This window comes from Pholis gunnellus (assembly GCF_910591455.1).
Source record: "Pholis gunnellus genome assembly, chromosome: 9".
Taxonomy (NCBI): Eukaryota; Metazoa; Chordata; class Actinopteri; order Perciformes; family Pholidae; genus Pholis; species Pholis gunnellus.
The window spans coordinates 18788341-18805205 of record NC_136535.1 but is presented as its reverse complement, the minus strand read 5'-3'; the positions used below and the strand labels follow the sequence as shown (position 1 = coordinate 18805205).

General features: G+C 41.7%; 1 pseudogene across 1 annotated transcript; it reads left to right on the top strand.

Moving 5' to 3' along the window:
• The first annotated feature begins 8610 nt into the window (after nucleotides 1–8610).
• Nucleotides 8611–14173, top strand: LOC306701494 (sodium channel regulatory subunit beta-4-like; annotated as a pseudogene). The gene is made up of 5 exons (XR_013767710.1): nucleotides 8611–8816; nucleotides 10290–10453; nucleotides 10661–10880; nucleotides 11068–11201; nucleotides 12083–14173. The product of XR_013767710.1 is annotated as a sodium channel regulatory subunit beta-4-like (transcript).
• Nucleotides 14174–16865: the final 2692 nt, after the last annotated feature.

Below are 16865 nucleotides of genomic sequence, written 5' to 3'. Positions count from 1 at the left end.
TACTTTCCAGTTCATTTACATTTCCAGCTGCACATTAAAGTCAAATCCGCAGTGTATTCATATTTAGAGGTTTTAATATTTATCCCGTTGTGGTATTATACATCCATTGTATTACCAAGTGCAACATTACGATCCTCCTTTATCAAATTCAGCATAATACACATCCATTCAGCGTTGTCCTCGCAAGTATTTTTACATTTTGTTTTGTTTTTTGATTTATTTCCTTTTTAAGAAAAATAAATATATATCTCAAATGTCTTTTTCTGATCAGATGTTTCATCTCCTTTTTTTAATAAAAGTGACCGGCTATCTGATGTGTAAACTGAGTCCTGCTTTTAGATAACAAACCCTGTATCTTATTATTATTTGACTCTATATATATATACATCTATATATTCTATCACATTTACCAGAGACCCTAGAATAGTAAAACAGCTCTTAGGCTTTATATGCAGTGTGGCCCTTTTGGTAAAAGTGTAGTGTATGGATGCCCGTTTATAAACCTGTGGTAGATGACATGTATTTAAGGACTAACAACGTGTGTCTGGATAGTGTAGGAAACTCACTTTCTATTGTGTTGTACCCGACAGTATTGTGGAGTTCTACGTGAATAAAGCCCTGTTGCTTTAAAAGAAAAGAAAAGCAATCATGATTGCATGAGACAAATGCGTTAGCAAAGATACATTTGGAATTCAGCTGGAAAGCAGCCTGCCCTTATTGTAACATATCAAAAAACTCATCATCTGGGTTTTACATCATCGCCTCTTGACCAGTTCTGCCTCCAGATTCTAATGATCTTCATGTGATGTGCTGATGGAGTCAGGGTGACCTTAAGTGGCTCGATGTTGTGTTCTGTGTGCTTTACAGAGACCTCGCTGAAAGTACGAGCTCACTGAGGGAGTCGCAGCAACACGGAGGGACTATACCAGGTGGGTGATAATACATATAGATTAACCTAATTGCTATATAGCTCATTATCATTAATCTCTCTCCTCTGCAAACAGACTACACATGGGACTTAATCACTTTCACAGAGACAGGTTTTGCTCACATCAACCGGCCTTTTGGACATGCTGCTTCCTCAAACAGTGGTCTTTGCATCTTTAGGTCTTATAGTGTTCTCCCGTCACAGAGTTTCTCAGACCGAGGCGACCGAACTGATGCTCCTCATTTCCTTCAACAACGCCGCCACGGTTCGATCGCAGGCCAACCGTCTGCTTTGGCCCCTGAACTCCCTGGCCTTCTTGTTTGCTCCCACAAGGCCTGTAATTGAAAACAGAGGGTAAGGGGAGGACATGTCAGAGCACTGATGGGGAATTGTGATGTAACCACAGAGAAAGGTCAGAAGGAGGAAGGAGGGAGGGAAGGAATCCAATATTATCAAATACGTATTTGAAACGGAGGAGTGGAGTCTTCCAACAAACTTAAAACTAGCTCTCATGAAGAGTGGTATCAATCTTCACTAACTTTCTAACTATTCTTTTGAAAAACCTGCTTTAAACATGTGCCAAGTAGTCAGATGTCCTTTATTTTATATCCCACACAAAACTTTAATTAAAGTCTGTATTACATAGAAAAATGTGTCGTAGTTATTTTACTTTCTCTCAAGAAGAAATATTGTCTGACAGACCTGGTGCTCATGTCATTGCAGGTTTAAATAAGGGATCTCTGTCATGTCATTCCTCCCACTTTCGATACCCCCGTGCAAAAATATGCATGTATTAAATATTTACTTCACAGCCCCGCTGGAGGAGATAGGCCTCATACAGCCAAATGCTGAGATGCATCACAAACAAGACATCTGCTGCTATAAATCCGTAGTGGCTCAAGAGCTCTGGATTAGCTTCCCTTGTATCTGTGGAAGTATCTCATCACCTTCCCCTGTTTGATGGGAGATTTATCTTTGCCTGTAGACCTTGAATTATCCACATAGACATTTTCTATTTATGAGAAAATTCTATTTGTTTCAAGTGCTACCTCTCTATTTTCATGTCATTGTCTACTCCCCTGAATCAGTTTCCATGCCTTATTTATTAGCGTGTTGAGCGGGCTGCTGCACCTGGAGAAGAGTCCAAGGACAATGTCTCATTAAATAGTCATATGTAATGTCAAGGGGAACAACTGCAACTCCTCAAGGACGCTAGCAGTTCTAGGGAGAAAATTCTATTCTGTTGGTCCATGACAGAGGAGTAAGAGGTGTGAAATGGTTTATTTGAGTATACATGTGTTGGTAGTTGTATATGGACTTAAATATGCATGTTTCTAATCACACTTCATTTGTAGAGGCTGAAATATCAATGCATCAGCAGTGCCATGCTTGGGGTTGGGGTCATTTCCCCGCAAGTGCACATAATGCAAAGGATATTTCAATATTGTAATATCACACATGCATATATGCAAACAAAACCACACACACACACACACACACACACACACACACACTTCCTGGAGAGTTCATCCCTCAGCACCACCAACAGAGCTCTGGTGGGATGCGACACGTTGACAGGCATACCTAGATAACCCAGAGGGGGGGCGGTCCAGACACACACACACACACACACACACACACGTACACACAAATGTCCTTGAATTAAGGATAAAGACAACTGACAAGGTGTCTGGTTACAGACCGACAGAATGTCCTCTCTGCTGACAGTTAATGGGAACATTCTTACAAGGTCTCCCATGCTTAGCAACTTTCTCCTCCTTTGGGACTGACATTTCTGGGAGTTAAAATTCAAAAGCAATTAAATGCCAAGGTCATTTTTACATATACCATAGTATTTGGTGGTGCGATGACGACTTTGGCAAGGATGTACTTTAGCCTCAGGGCTCAGCAGACCCCCCAAAAACTTCCTGAGCAAACACTGACGACTGAGAATATTGCAAATCAGAGGAGGTTGATTAAGTGATGCTGGGCTTCTTGGCTGGAGGCTGAGGTAGCTGTGGAAAGAGTGGCCGGAGAAATGTGAATGGATTCATCTGGACATGCTGAGCATAAGAGAGGAAGCTGATTCAAGTGGCCACATGTCAGGACTCTTGATCAGAGGGTTAACGGAAGGACTATTGTGAGTTTAATTGGAAGCTCAGAACAACACCCAGAACAGGATGACTCCATTTTGGTGTAATATTCTTTGTTTTAGAAGACATGCCATAGAGGGCCAAAATGCTGTTCAATTTTACTAAAAAAATATTTTAAGAGCGTAGAAATGGAAATTACTATGCAGATGCTATTTCTAAAAAACACGTCCAATGTCATTTTATAGTTCCATCGGGGAAAAAAGGGACGGAGATAATGAAAACGCTAAATCAATATGTCGACCAGTAACAGTTGAATGAAATTAAATGTGATGTTTGTTATAATTATAATACAGTAAATGGACTGAAACCATGTGTAATAATGACCAGCAGCAAAAAAAAAGAAAAAAAAACAATTGCAGTCTGACTAGTTGTGTCAGATGTCTCAGGCTGAAGTGTATTCACTGGTGATGGACTTCGCTGTGGCTGAGGACCTTGTCTAAGCTGGTTAAGTGTCTCTCTGTCACTGGCTCCATTCTTAGATACCCAATGCTGTGTCCTCCAGCAGAAACGTTACCGTTTGCTGCGACAGATTTGTCAGAGATCGTCACAGTGAGGGGGCTAGTGCTCGCTTTGGAGGTTTAAGAAGACGGATGCTTTTGTACAGTCACGATCTACATGACCTAAATACATGTACAAGGTTATTATCACCACTGTAGCAACATGGTTGAATAACATAATAACAGCCTGTCCACTCAGACCATCCTCTCACAGCGAGTGTACACTTCTGCGTCATCTTTCTCGAGTTCAAGCTGTGGCTCAAACTTAATCTGCTTTTATCGCCGTGGACTGAGGTTTCCACAACACAAGGCATGGCATTCTATTCACTGAAAGTATTGTTTCTTTGAAGGGAGAATCCCTGGACACGTCTGAGCACACCAAACTGGCCGATCGTGTGAGCTGCATCTCTCTGAGCCAGATGGATTGCAGTGATGTGAGCCTCAGTTCAGCTCCCAGTGTCCTCGGGGGCTTTTTTCAAAGACAGCGACTCTTCAGTTTCCATCCAGCATCTCTCTGTGTGTGAGGAGATGCTGCACTTTGTATCACTGAAACTGTGAATGTTGACAATGTGCAGAGCTTTGACGAGACCACCTGCAAACAGCTCCAGCCACAAGATAATACATCGGGCTGCAGAATTGTTACGCTCAGGGGTCATTCAGATGATTTTTTTTTAATTATTTTTTTGCACAAAGCAACCAACATGCTTTGCTCATTCCAGTAGGTATGGCATTAGCTGACCATGATGAAGAAAAACAGGTTTATGAAATTCTTCACTGGCATGTCTTCATCATTCAATCATGATGATTCACAAAGCCAGACAAAACCGGAGCGGAACGAGGAAGAATTTCCCCAATTGACCTGACTGAAACTAACAGTTATGTAACGGTTACGTGCGCGGCAACATACATACAATACTTCTGACCCAAATAAAATATTGTGTTTTTTTACTATATATATATATATATAGTTGCTACTTGCGAATATGTAACATTTGAAATTAGAAATAACACATTCTCCCTCCTACAAATCCAAATAATTATTACAAAGCAATAAAAAAAAACTGCACTGACTCAATACTGTCAGTGTTTCACATATAAACTAAAACACATAATATGGCATCTAGAGTTCTTAATACTAATGTAACATTATGTAACCGTCAATAACACAGAAGGACTGACAGGCGCGATCTAGACGGAGTGACCTGTGACCTTTTCCGTCCCTATGTAGTGAAGAGAGGAGACAAGGTGATTATCCTCGATAAAGTGTGTGCTGACAGACGATAAGTGACGTTATTGCATCTGACAGCGCTGCGATGCTCAGCCGCAGGTTCTGACAGCAGACACCAACGAATTACACTTGCTGTAATTTGACCAATCACCTGAGTTGTTAGCGGCGTCAAAAGGACCTCTCAGGAGGCAATCAACCAATCAATCGATCACCCTGAAACAGTCACATAGAGCTCAGTCATTGCTATCTTGTCCCTTTGTTGCTTCTGAGACTTCAGAGCCACAATCCTGATTGAACATGACCTGATAGATTGTGCATGCTCATATACAGTAGGCAGAATGTAAGTGACACTGTGAGAAACGTGAAAGGGAAATCTCCCAACTTTGTAACAGTCGGTGTTCAGAGGACGACTGCAGGAGGCAGCAGGCAGAGTACAATCATTTAAAGAGAAAAGCTTACAGAGTCCAAAAATGAGGCCGGAATACAGCAAAGCAAATCCAAAAAGGTTGTTCACGGGAAATACACTAGAAACCCCAAAACACTGGGAGAAAAACAATCACAAGGGTAAAAAAGGGAACTTACAAGGAGCAATGAGAAAACCGACAGGTGGAACACATCAGGATTTAGCAGACAATCACAAAGGCGGGAAAACGCACAATATGTAGGAAGTAAAACTGGACATGAGACATACGGTAAGTATGTCCAAATAAAACAGGAAACACTGAACAAATGAATGAAACGAGGAACAAAACAAATACCCAAAACCAAAGTCCATCTGCGTGCTATATTAGCTTCTGCTCTTTAATGCAATTCCAGTGTTTCTCACATTGTTTAGTTTTTTTTTTTAAAGTAAAATCATTTGAGAATCTTGTTATTCTATCCAGATAAAAGTGATTATTTTCTTGGTATGCAATAACTGAAATAAATGTTGAGTCCCTCAAATATTCTCTGTCATGATGATGACAGTGTTGTAATAGATGGAAAATCTAACATTCACAGCAACTCACAACAATTAGCAGTTGATACAGAACCAGTGCCAGTAAATTGTAAATGATTTTGTCTCCTGGTCTGATTATGATAATCAGGCAGTTGTTCAGTTTCATTCCAACACTCTTGAAACAGAATTAAGTTTACTGGGAATTCCGATCATAAGGAAATTATTTCTGTTTCTTGTAATCTGTATTTCTTATTCATCAAAACAGCATGACGAGCAGCCGCCTGTGAAAAGAGAGAACAACTCAGAGGATCTCTTGTGTGACAACACGGTACGCCACCTGATTTCCAGTTTGTTTTTAAAATGAATTCTTATTTACAAGTCGACTCAAAACAATATGATTCAAATATATTCCAAAAGGTAAGATTGTTTGCTTCAGCTTGACTGAATGTCAGCAAAGAAAACAGATTATTTCTCTTGTATCTGCTCTACACATAAGCATGCTAGTGATTTCAAGTCACCACATAGAGAACATATAAATCTATAACATTATCTCAATATGGCCAGCTCTCCTCCAAGCCTTCCTTTCTTTGAAACGTGTGGCACACAGTTCTTAATATCCTATCACTGATGACAAACATGAAAATCCATTTTCTATTAACGGATTAAGGTTATGAATCCTCCCCCCCCCCCCCCCCCCCCCACACACACACAGTCAGATGATACGATAAAATGGTGCTGTGAGGTCGGTGTTGGTGAGGCCTGTGTTGAGAAGATGTGCTTCCATCTTATATCTTCACAACAATCTGTGGAGCTTTGGTGCCTCAGGATGAAACCAGCTGAGCCGCACAGGTAGCCCACAACCTCAAAGCACACAGTATAATGTCCTCATTCAGTTTCATCTCTGCTTAGGCCCAATGCTGATGTTAGCATGGCCTCCAGACTGAACATTATATTTGTATGTATAGGCAACATTTAAGGTATTGTCCTGATCAGATTCTGGCTGCTGAATTTCTGGATTAAAAACAGGATCATCTTGGGTTTCGTGATCTGCCACAACGATATGAGTTCAATGCTCAGTGATCTCATCTTTGTGCTCCCCTCAAAGGCTTTGACATGTGAGGAGGAAAGCAAATGCGAAGGGGCATCCATCCAGAAGTCATGACATTTTCAATAAGGAAAGCCTGTAGTGGCTGAAAAGAGACCGAATAATCTCCGACATCCTCTCGGCACGAAACTGATGTTTAGATTACTTCCAAGAGATGCTGCTCAAACAGATCATGTTTGTTTTTTCTCAGTAATTTCATTTTAAAATCTCCCGCTTTAAGGAAGCATAAAGAGGTTAAGTCGTAATAAAGTAAGGGCGGAAAACAAAGAAATGTACAACCTTTTTAAATCCAAAGTCCCACTGTTTTACACACTTACAATGAAAATACAGATTGTTCTTCAAAGTATAAGTTCAGGAGCCAACTGTAATAAATTCAGCAATTAATACAACTTTTGAAAATGCTGATATCTGGAAAAAGCATCATTATCAGCGCTTCCATTACATCAATTTTATTGAGGTCAATCCCTCTTCAGACAGCGCGCAGAGCACAGGTTTTAAATGTTGAGCTACGACGACACCAGGTGGACAAAGAAGGCAACAACAGCAGAAGTCGAGTCTTCAATGGTTCATATCAGATCATTTTAGGAAAAAAGTGTTTCTTTTCTTCTTTTCTTCTATCTATTTGTGTCTGTGACCTCATTCTCAACCCATGAGACAGTTTGGTCAGTTGTTTATTGTCTGAGCTGTTATTTTGGCCCCGGCCAGCAGGATGTGACGGAGCTGGATTACTAAACTCTTCCCTTCAACATCTGGGTGCAAGATGCCTGACCAGATGAGCCGTGTCTTCCCTCCTGTCACCTATTCATCCCCCCCCCCCCCTCCTCCACATGCATTCCTTTCTCCTTTCCTCTTCTGTCTCCCTTGTCTCCTCACTGCTCCTGCTATACTCTCTTACTTTTATGACTTTGAACTGTTAAAATCCGTTTTCAGCCTTTAACTGAAGCAGAAGATAAACAGTATCTGCTGCTCCTCAAGAGCGGGATAGATTACATGAAGTCTACGGATAGACTGATTAGTTCAGTATAAAAGGGAAAATATGATTATTCACTTTTCTGCACAACCACAAAATGTAATTGTACACGTTTGTACGGATTAGTGGGCTTTAGAGGTGATGTAGTTACCTTTGGAACAAGCCAGGCTAGATGTTTCCCGCTGTTTCTTTGTGCTAAGCTAAGCGCCTGCTGATGTGGCTTTATATTTGGCAGATATGTGAGTGGTATGCATTTTTGGAGTTGTATAGCCGCTAGAGAAAGTTAGCAGATTGACAGCAGAGCTGATAGAAAGTAATTGTATGCAAAAGGAGGACAGAAGAAAGTGAGGGATACACAGAGGGAGACAGAGAAAACATCCGCAGCCCAGCAAGCGAGCCTTTGGGAAGAGAGACAGGAACATCCTGGTCCTCTCTCTCACACACACACACACACACACACACAGAGCACACACTGTCTATGTGTCCGTCTGTGCCGTTCCAGACTGTGTTTGAGTGTAAGCACACAGGCATGCATGTGTGTATGAGAGGTGCAGAGCTTGGGCAGCTGTGCTGCTGGAGCCACAGCTGGTTCGGCTATCAGCGGAGAAAGGACCAGAGAGGATGGGAGGAAAAGAGACATGTGTGTATGTGCGTGCAGTTATCGCCCCCTGCCTCCGAGGAGAGAAGAGGGAGGGACTGAGAGCAGGACTTCAGCTGCACAGCTCAGTGTCCCGCCTTGCTCCAGAGACACATGAGACAAACACACACAAACACATTTGCATAGATTGGACACAGTTCAGGCCGACCAGACTGGCAGACGGGGGACAGACTTGACAAAGGCACACGTTTTGTACACACACATAGACAGACAAACAAACAGACAGACGGACAGACAAGTGGTGTCATGGCGTCAGTGGACAGCACCGGTTCAAGTGTCTCTGGTCGGCTGAGATCAGGGGATCTACTTCACACTGGTCTGGCAGTTGCACTGCTGCTCGGTGAGTTATACTTCTCTCTGTACCTTCAGCTGCCCTGTCATTCCTCCCTCTTCCACTATATCTCAACATTACACAACAACATTGTACTTCTTTCCTCTGTATAGCATTTTCATACCACATGCCTCATGTTGTCTTTACATTTCAACTTGTTTTTATGCCCTCTTCACCTTCCTTTCTCTTGCTTAAGTATTTGTGTATGCGGCTCTAGGTGGGTGGTTCACAGCTTTCACAGTAATAGTCTATAGTCTTTTTTTTTTTTATTACTCCACACAAACATCTGCTTGTCTATCACGTCTGCTTTGGCTCCCCTGTCTCATCATTCGCTGTCCACATCTTAAGGCTAAAATGTATGGTGATGGCACAGGTGATCTTTACTTGTTGCTGCATTCACATATTTGCTTTTACAGCCTCGTCGCATTCGGTTCAGAGAAAAGACAAAGGAGAAAGAAAGAGGGGGAAAACACTAATGAGACATCCACTTGCTTACTATATCATCCAGGCCTGCTACACACTGCATTACACTGCATTACAGTATATGCTGTGACAGCATATATAGTCTGTGTGTGAGTTATCATGGCAAAATGTGGTCCTGGAGACACATACCGTAGCAGGAATAGGTGTATAGTCGAGATCAAAATGAAGGACAAGTTTGAAGATGGGTGTGGTCTGAGCAAGGGTGTTTGAAGTAGGAGGGGGGGGGGGGGGGGGGGGGGGGTAGCAAGAGGGGAAGGGGCCATTGGTCGCCCACTTTACGCCCCTGGCCAGATTTGGTGTCGCAACTGGTGGGATTGCAAAATTGTCTCTAGTCTCTCGTCAGTGTTTGATTTTTGCTCTCTTCTCTGGTCCTTGTGTTATGATACTGGAAGTGTTTGTTTTCATTCTATATACATTTTTAACATCCACAGTTGCACTTGGTGTTGGGCAACTTAATCGCAGTAAATTGCCTATCGCAGAATGGCAGTGCCAAAAAATGGCTATTTATCTCAACTTCAAAAGTGAGCACCCCAAATGATTACAGTGTGTCCAGAGCATTTAACACCCAATGTGCTAAAGTAAACGGGGATTTCATCCAAAAATGACTTGAGGGATTTTGCTCTAATGAGGTTTTGTTATCACTGATGTCCTCACAGAGCTGCAAAAACCTGCGGTGCGAAATTCTTCTATAGATGGCAAGTTTCTCACAAACACATAAGCATACATGTACTTTAACATTGTAATGCCATTACTCATCAGTTGCACTCATCTTTTGCAGTAAAAGCCCAGCCAAGTGAGCCAGCATACAAACATTACTATCATTTATGCTCTAAAACAGGGTTTGAAAGCAAAGAAACCTGAACTATAATTGACCCAACTTCGAACCAGAATGCGTTGTTTTTGGTCCATACTGTATATGTGCCATACTATATTTTCTTTTTGTACTATCTTTTACGTTTTGTATTTTTTCTTAATCTTTTCCTTTCTCCCTTGGTTCAGGTGTATGGAGTGTTGGTGGACTGGAGGTCTCGACAGGTAAAGTGACTTACCTTGAAGCACTTAATGGCTCCACCGTCCTGCTGCCCTGCACCTACGCCTCCTGCATTGGCATCAAAAACCTCTACTTCAACTGGCACTATAATGACAATGGAACCATGCTAACGGTACCGTACACACACACACACACACACACTCATGTGCAAGCAAGAGCAACTTGGACATACTGTACAAACAAAACACAAAAACGGCCTTTATTGACCTTTTCTGTGTTGCATGCCTTGGGCTCTTCACATTAACACATGCTAATGTAGATCTACGTGCTTATGGAATTTGATCTGACTACCCATCTCTGTGTATGTGTGTGTGTGTAGTTATGTGAAGCGGTGATTCCCATTGAGGGCGTGGAGCCCAAGATCAATGTGTACCATGAGCGTGTGGAGTTTGTCGGCTCCTCAAAGAGCAACAACATCTCCATCCTGCTGTGGAACATCACCTTCGAAGATCAGGGAGAGTACATCTGTTTCGCCAGGAACCCAAAAGAGAAGTACCGCAACCACAGTGCTGTCTACACTCTTATAGTGGTGGACCAAAGTATGTGACACATGAATGCATGCAGCTGCACGCACTTGGCACACAAAAAAAACCACCTAGCTTTAGATTACACCTGCTTACAAGTGCTTGTACCTTAAGACAGATACAAATGCACAGTGTCTCCCTGCTGGTGTCTCATCTCACTCTTTGTCCCTCACAATGTCTTTCCCTCTCTCCCTCTTTCCAGTGAAGGAGGTTGACACGACTTTGACAACCATCATTGCCACCATCAGTGGTTGGTGGAGTCATTGGTTTGAGTATCTTGGTCATGGTGATAAAGACCTTGGTTGTTCACTTTCTGCTGAAGGATGATGAGAAGAAGTGAGTAGGTCACTGACTATTATAATAATAACACAGGATGAAAATACAGAATATAGTTGACAGTTGACAGTAATATGCTTCTTATCAAGCATATGACTGACTGTACTTGCTATATGGATGTTTTAGTCAATTGCTCTATTACCTTTTTCATTAAAAAAACAAATTTAATAAAATAAAATAATGACCCAGATAATGACCGAAAAAGCCCCGTTCACATTTTTTTAGGATGTGTACAAACAAAACAATGAATTAATTATAACATGACCTTCAGTAATGTCACTTAAGATTAAAGTATGTATTTACTAGTTTAATTTCTAATCAAAACTGTCATCTTGACTAGGTTAATATGTGACTAGACCGTTGTTGTCCATGTTAACGGGACATTTTCTACCACTTAGCAATAAATGTGTAACTCACACATATCATGCAGACATATCATCGACATAATATGTGGCTACTCAGTGTGACTGCAGCTGATAAACACCAGAGAGGCCGGCCTATCTGGTCTGAAAAAGAAAGACAAGCGGCTTCTCTACTTCATCTTTTCACATCTATCGCAATTGTTATGTCAGTAGTGAGTTGCAAAGCAGACATCTATGAAATATGATACATGCATGTACACAAAATGTTGCACAAGTGGCGAGAGACATTAAGTTCTTGGATTTTAAGTTCTCCTTAGCTTTCAGTTAACTTCCTTGATATGTTTTTCAGTAAAATCCTAATTACCTATTTCCAATTTGTGTCGAACACAAGATTATTATTAGGGTCTGTGAGGGTAAGGCGATGTAAAAAATCCCTGCAGTATATGTCGCCTTTATCACTTGTGTTTCCTCCCTCTGTGGGTGTTCATCATAACCTTTTGGTTTCACTGTCCCCTGCAGCAAAGAGTGCCTGGTGAGCTCAGGGAATGACAACACAGAAAATGGACATACAGGAGCCAAAGCAGACAACAAAGGGACACCAAAGGCATGAGTAAAATGCAAAGTACGTCCGTATGTTTGTATATATGTTAGACAAATGTACAAGCTCAGAGAAAGCGCTGTCACCAGTGGACTGTTTTATCTTACTAGCGGCTGAAACACAGGTGCCTGTTCTGCTTCTGCTCCCTCTGCTGGTGGGAAAATAAAAAATAGAAAACGTATTATAAAAAAAAAAACCCAACCCTCATCCAAGACAATCCCTAGATGACCTAGCTCCTTAAAGAAATGAATGAAATGAATCATGCTGCTTCTGACTAATAACCAATGCATTTTTAGCATGTGTGCATTTTATATAACTTCATATAAGTATATGTTGTCTAGGACCACAGTACAGTAACATTTCTGTGTGTCTCTGTATGGTCCCATTTAACCCTTCACATCGCCTTCAATCAACTGAAGCTCTGTCAATGCTTGATAAACACCTCCCCACACTGCTCCAACTTTTCTTACCCTTTAAACCAGGTCAGAGTGATGGAAAGGTGGGTCTTCTTTTAGAGCGATGGCCTGCAAGTATTTGTGGGAAAGAACAGGGTGAAAGGCATTTTACACTCATTCAAAAGTGAGCGCGTGAATCACACAATCGAACAAATCTGCTAGACCTTCTAGTGGAAGCTGATGAGACATTCAATTTCAAAATGCAGATTTTGATACAGATCGAAATGACTGCATAATGAATTTATAAAATCATTGCTACAATTTCCATACTTAAAACAACATAAACATAATATCAATAGTGTTTAAATTGTTGCGAATTGCTTTAGATAATGCTATTAATTGTTTACAAATAGACATAATGTTAACCCCGGTGCCCATTTGACATTGTATCTACATTTTTAAAAAAAGGAGTGATGTGAAGTTTACACTAAATATTTTAGGAAAAGGATACATGCAACAATTTGTACAAACATGAATCCTTTATCAAATTGCTCTCAGTGTTAGTGTTACTGTCAAATTACTCATTAAAATAACAAAGAGTTCTGACTGACCACTACGATTACTCAGAGTTAGTATTGCTCTTACTGCCAGAGCGGCTGAAACTCAAACTGCCAATCCAAGAGTCTCACGTCTGCTGTTGTTACTACACTACTTACTACAATGACACACAACTTATTTAGTACACTTACACTACAGTAATTATGTTGTATTACCATCTACCGCTCTATTAATGGTATTTCAGTACTAAACTGTAGAGAATATCGCTCTATACTACTTCTGTATTTCTAGCAGCTGAAACTCACACTGCCAAGCCAAGAGTCTGACGTCTGCTCTCCGTTTCCCACATTCCACACAAATCAAAAGATCTCAACACTGATCTAATGTCAGTGTAGTTCAGCAGAAAAGTCAACTTTACTACAATCCTGATTCAAGGGGATGATAAATAAAATGATATGTTATAATTCTGGCACTAACACAATTGTGTTCCTTGTCAGAATTTGAATAATTCGAATTGTCACAATCATTTGAAGAAAGATAGTGAACTTCAAATTATTGTTAGCGATGCCAAACTGTGATGCATATTGTGACCTATTGTGTGTCAATAGTATATATCATGCCTAGCAAACTGCCTCCTATAGCTTTTAAAAGATATTATCTCATAGACCAAGGCTAGCTAGCTAGCTAGCTGGAGATTTGAATTAGAAGCACAGGCTAACACTGACCTTCCCACTGCAGTACTGAAATTTAAACAATTTTCAACAATGTTCTAGCGGCTGTTAATGTTATTTAGTCTTAATCAAAATAACAAATTATAGTATTTTATAGTAAGTCGATACCTTGCAGCAAAATACTATATTTTGCTCACATCGGCACAGTCCGTTTTACACACACACTAGACGTCTGCAACCCCAGGTTTACTGGATCAACGTTCCTCTGATTATTCAGCTGTTTGTCTGTGTTTGTGACCATGTTGCTCATGCTCCCTTCATGACTATGCACCTCAACCCTTTGACTTGTTAAAAAAAAAAAATGCATACTGGAAATAAAATGTTTGAAATTCCCACAACACTGTTGAGTCTCATTGTGTCTTTATCCGACCTTAGAGAATGCTCATCCAGTTCAATAGCTGATAAAGGAAGCAAACGCTCAAGTCTAGATTTGGGTTACGTATATTAATTCAATGGGCTTCTTTGATTCCTGAAATACTCATTGTGGTACAACAGTGCAAATATCATCCAGGTTTGTGGTGGCCAGGCTTGTTCTACCAGACTAGTCACTCACGTAACCTGCCAGATCAGTACAATTCTTACTACCCACACCTTTATGGCCACATCTGGCCTTTTGCGGAATCCAGCAGTCTCCAGTATCTCCATTTAACGCAACAGAAGAACCAATTTACAATTTACAATGTGTGCATTAGCATGTTGGAAAATCAATCCCTCTTCAGACAGCGCGCAGAGCACAGGTTTTAAATGTTGAGCTACGACGACACCAGGTGGACAAAGAAGGCAACAACAGCAGAAGTCGAGTCTTCAATGGTTCATATCAGATCATTTTAGGAAAAAAGTGTTTCTTTTCTTCTTTTCATCTATCTATTTGTGTCTGTGACCTCATTCTCAACCCATGAGACAGTTTGGTCAGTTGTTTATTTTCTGAGCTGTTATTTTGGCCCCGGCCAGCAGGATGTGACGGAGCTGGATTACTAAACTCTTCCCTTCAACATCTGGGTGCAAGATGCCTGACCAGATGAGCCGTGTCTTCCCTCCTGTCACCTATTCATCCCCCCCCCCCCCCTCCTCCACATGCATTCCTTTCTCCTTTCCTCTTCTGTCTCCCTTGTCTCCTCACTGCTCCTGCTATACTCTCTTACTTTTATGACTTTGAACTGTTAAAATCAGTTTTCAGCCTTTAACTGAAGCAGAAGATAAACAGTATCTGCTGCTCCTCAAGAGCGGGATAGATTACATGAAGTCTACGGATAGACTGATTAGTTCAGTATAAAAGGGAAAATATGATTATTCACTTTTCTGCACAACCACAAAATGTAATTGTACACGTTTGTACGGATTAGTGGGCTTTAGAGGTGATGTAGTTACCTTTGGAACAAGCCAGGCTAGATGTTTCCCGCTGTTTCTTTGTGCTAAGCTAAGCGCCTGCTGATGTGGCTTTATATTTGGCAGATATGTGAGTGGTATGCATTTTTGGAGTTGTATAGCCGCTAGAGATTCCCCACATTCTCCGCTTACCTTACCTTTAAATTCAGATTTAAATGTGAAACCTTGATTCTCATTTTGTGAAGCCATAGTTTTAATCGATGAAAATGTCAATCTCACTTGTGAGACATAAGCTACAGCTTGTCGGAACACATCGAAACAGGCCATGTGCTTTCAGTCAAGTTATATCCTCAGCAAGCTGTTTACGTCTTAAGCGATGTTTTCTCGTATTAACGCGACAGCCGAGAGAGAAAAAAAGAGAGTAAGGCAGAGACAGCGAGCGAATAAGAACGATCTGATCAGAAGCCAGTATTGGCACTGCTCCCCACCCCAGCCGGACCTGAAGCGTGTGGGCCTCTGACGGGTGAATAGACAGGCGGTTTTTGGGGCTTCGAGGATGAAGAGCGGCCAGCTGGAGCGCTCACAGAGTTGTATTGTGAGCCGACTGACTGACTGACTGACGCCTCGGTGGAGCAGAGACGCAGGCTGATGGGGGGTGGGGGGGGGGGGTGGCTCTTTCTGGGCCCCCACAGGGCCCCTCTGTGGCGATACACTCCTGTAAGTGGGTCAAAGACACAAGAGCACAGCGGAGAGCGATTGCGAGAGTGTTCACTCAGCAGAGGCACGAGACAAAGGGGCATCAAAACGCCGGAGCTTGTGTACAGTGAGCTGGAAGAGACGGGGGGGCAGAAGGCTTTGTTTACGCGGTGTTATAAAACTTTAGTGCGGAGATGATTATCAGTACTGTGGTCAGATTATATCAAAGGATTGTGGCTGATCAATGTTGCATCTGTGTGCACGAAATTCAGCCTCTTGTTTCCTTTTACCCCAAAACAAGCCAACGACGGCAGCAAGAACAATCTGTTTCCCTCCTGCCACACAGAAAGTAATGATTCTCATCATGAGGAGTTAAGACTGTTTAAGACAACATGAAAAGGCCTCTTTGAAAAAAAAAACTTCAAAGCAAGAGGCTGTAGCTCTTCTTGCCAGAGGGAGGCAGTGTTCTCATTCAACACACATTAACATTCTTCACAGCATCCATTTTGCCTCCAATTCTCTGCAGCTCTTAAGCTGCAAAATGATCGCCAGCCACATAAGCAGCGAGCAGCTAGTTATCTTGTTATTGATGTGGGCACTTTGAAGAGACGAGGGCCGCCACATTCTGGCAAGACGAGAGGCCGGAGCACAACAACGCAATAAAAGAAAGATCTGAGGAGACAGAAGAATGTGAAGAATGGGAGAGTGAAACCTCCTTCAGAGGACGGACAAAAGCAGTGTCACACTTAAAACCTGAAATGAGCTTGGAAACACCATAAAGTTATGTTTATGAGTCTGTTCAGGGAAATTGTGGCCACACACAGCCTGAGGAGTGATTGTACTATAGACGTGTGAGACGCTCAAACACTGGTCACAACATTTCCGCCCCATCGGCACTCTTTAACATTCACGGTCCCATGAAAACAGAGCTTTTGTGTTAGATCGTGGCTTTAAGTCAAACATTTCTCAAGCACATCAAAACAGAATTTATACCTTGA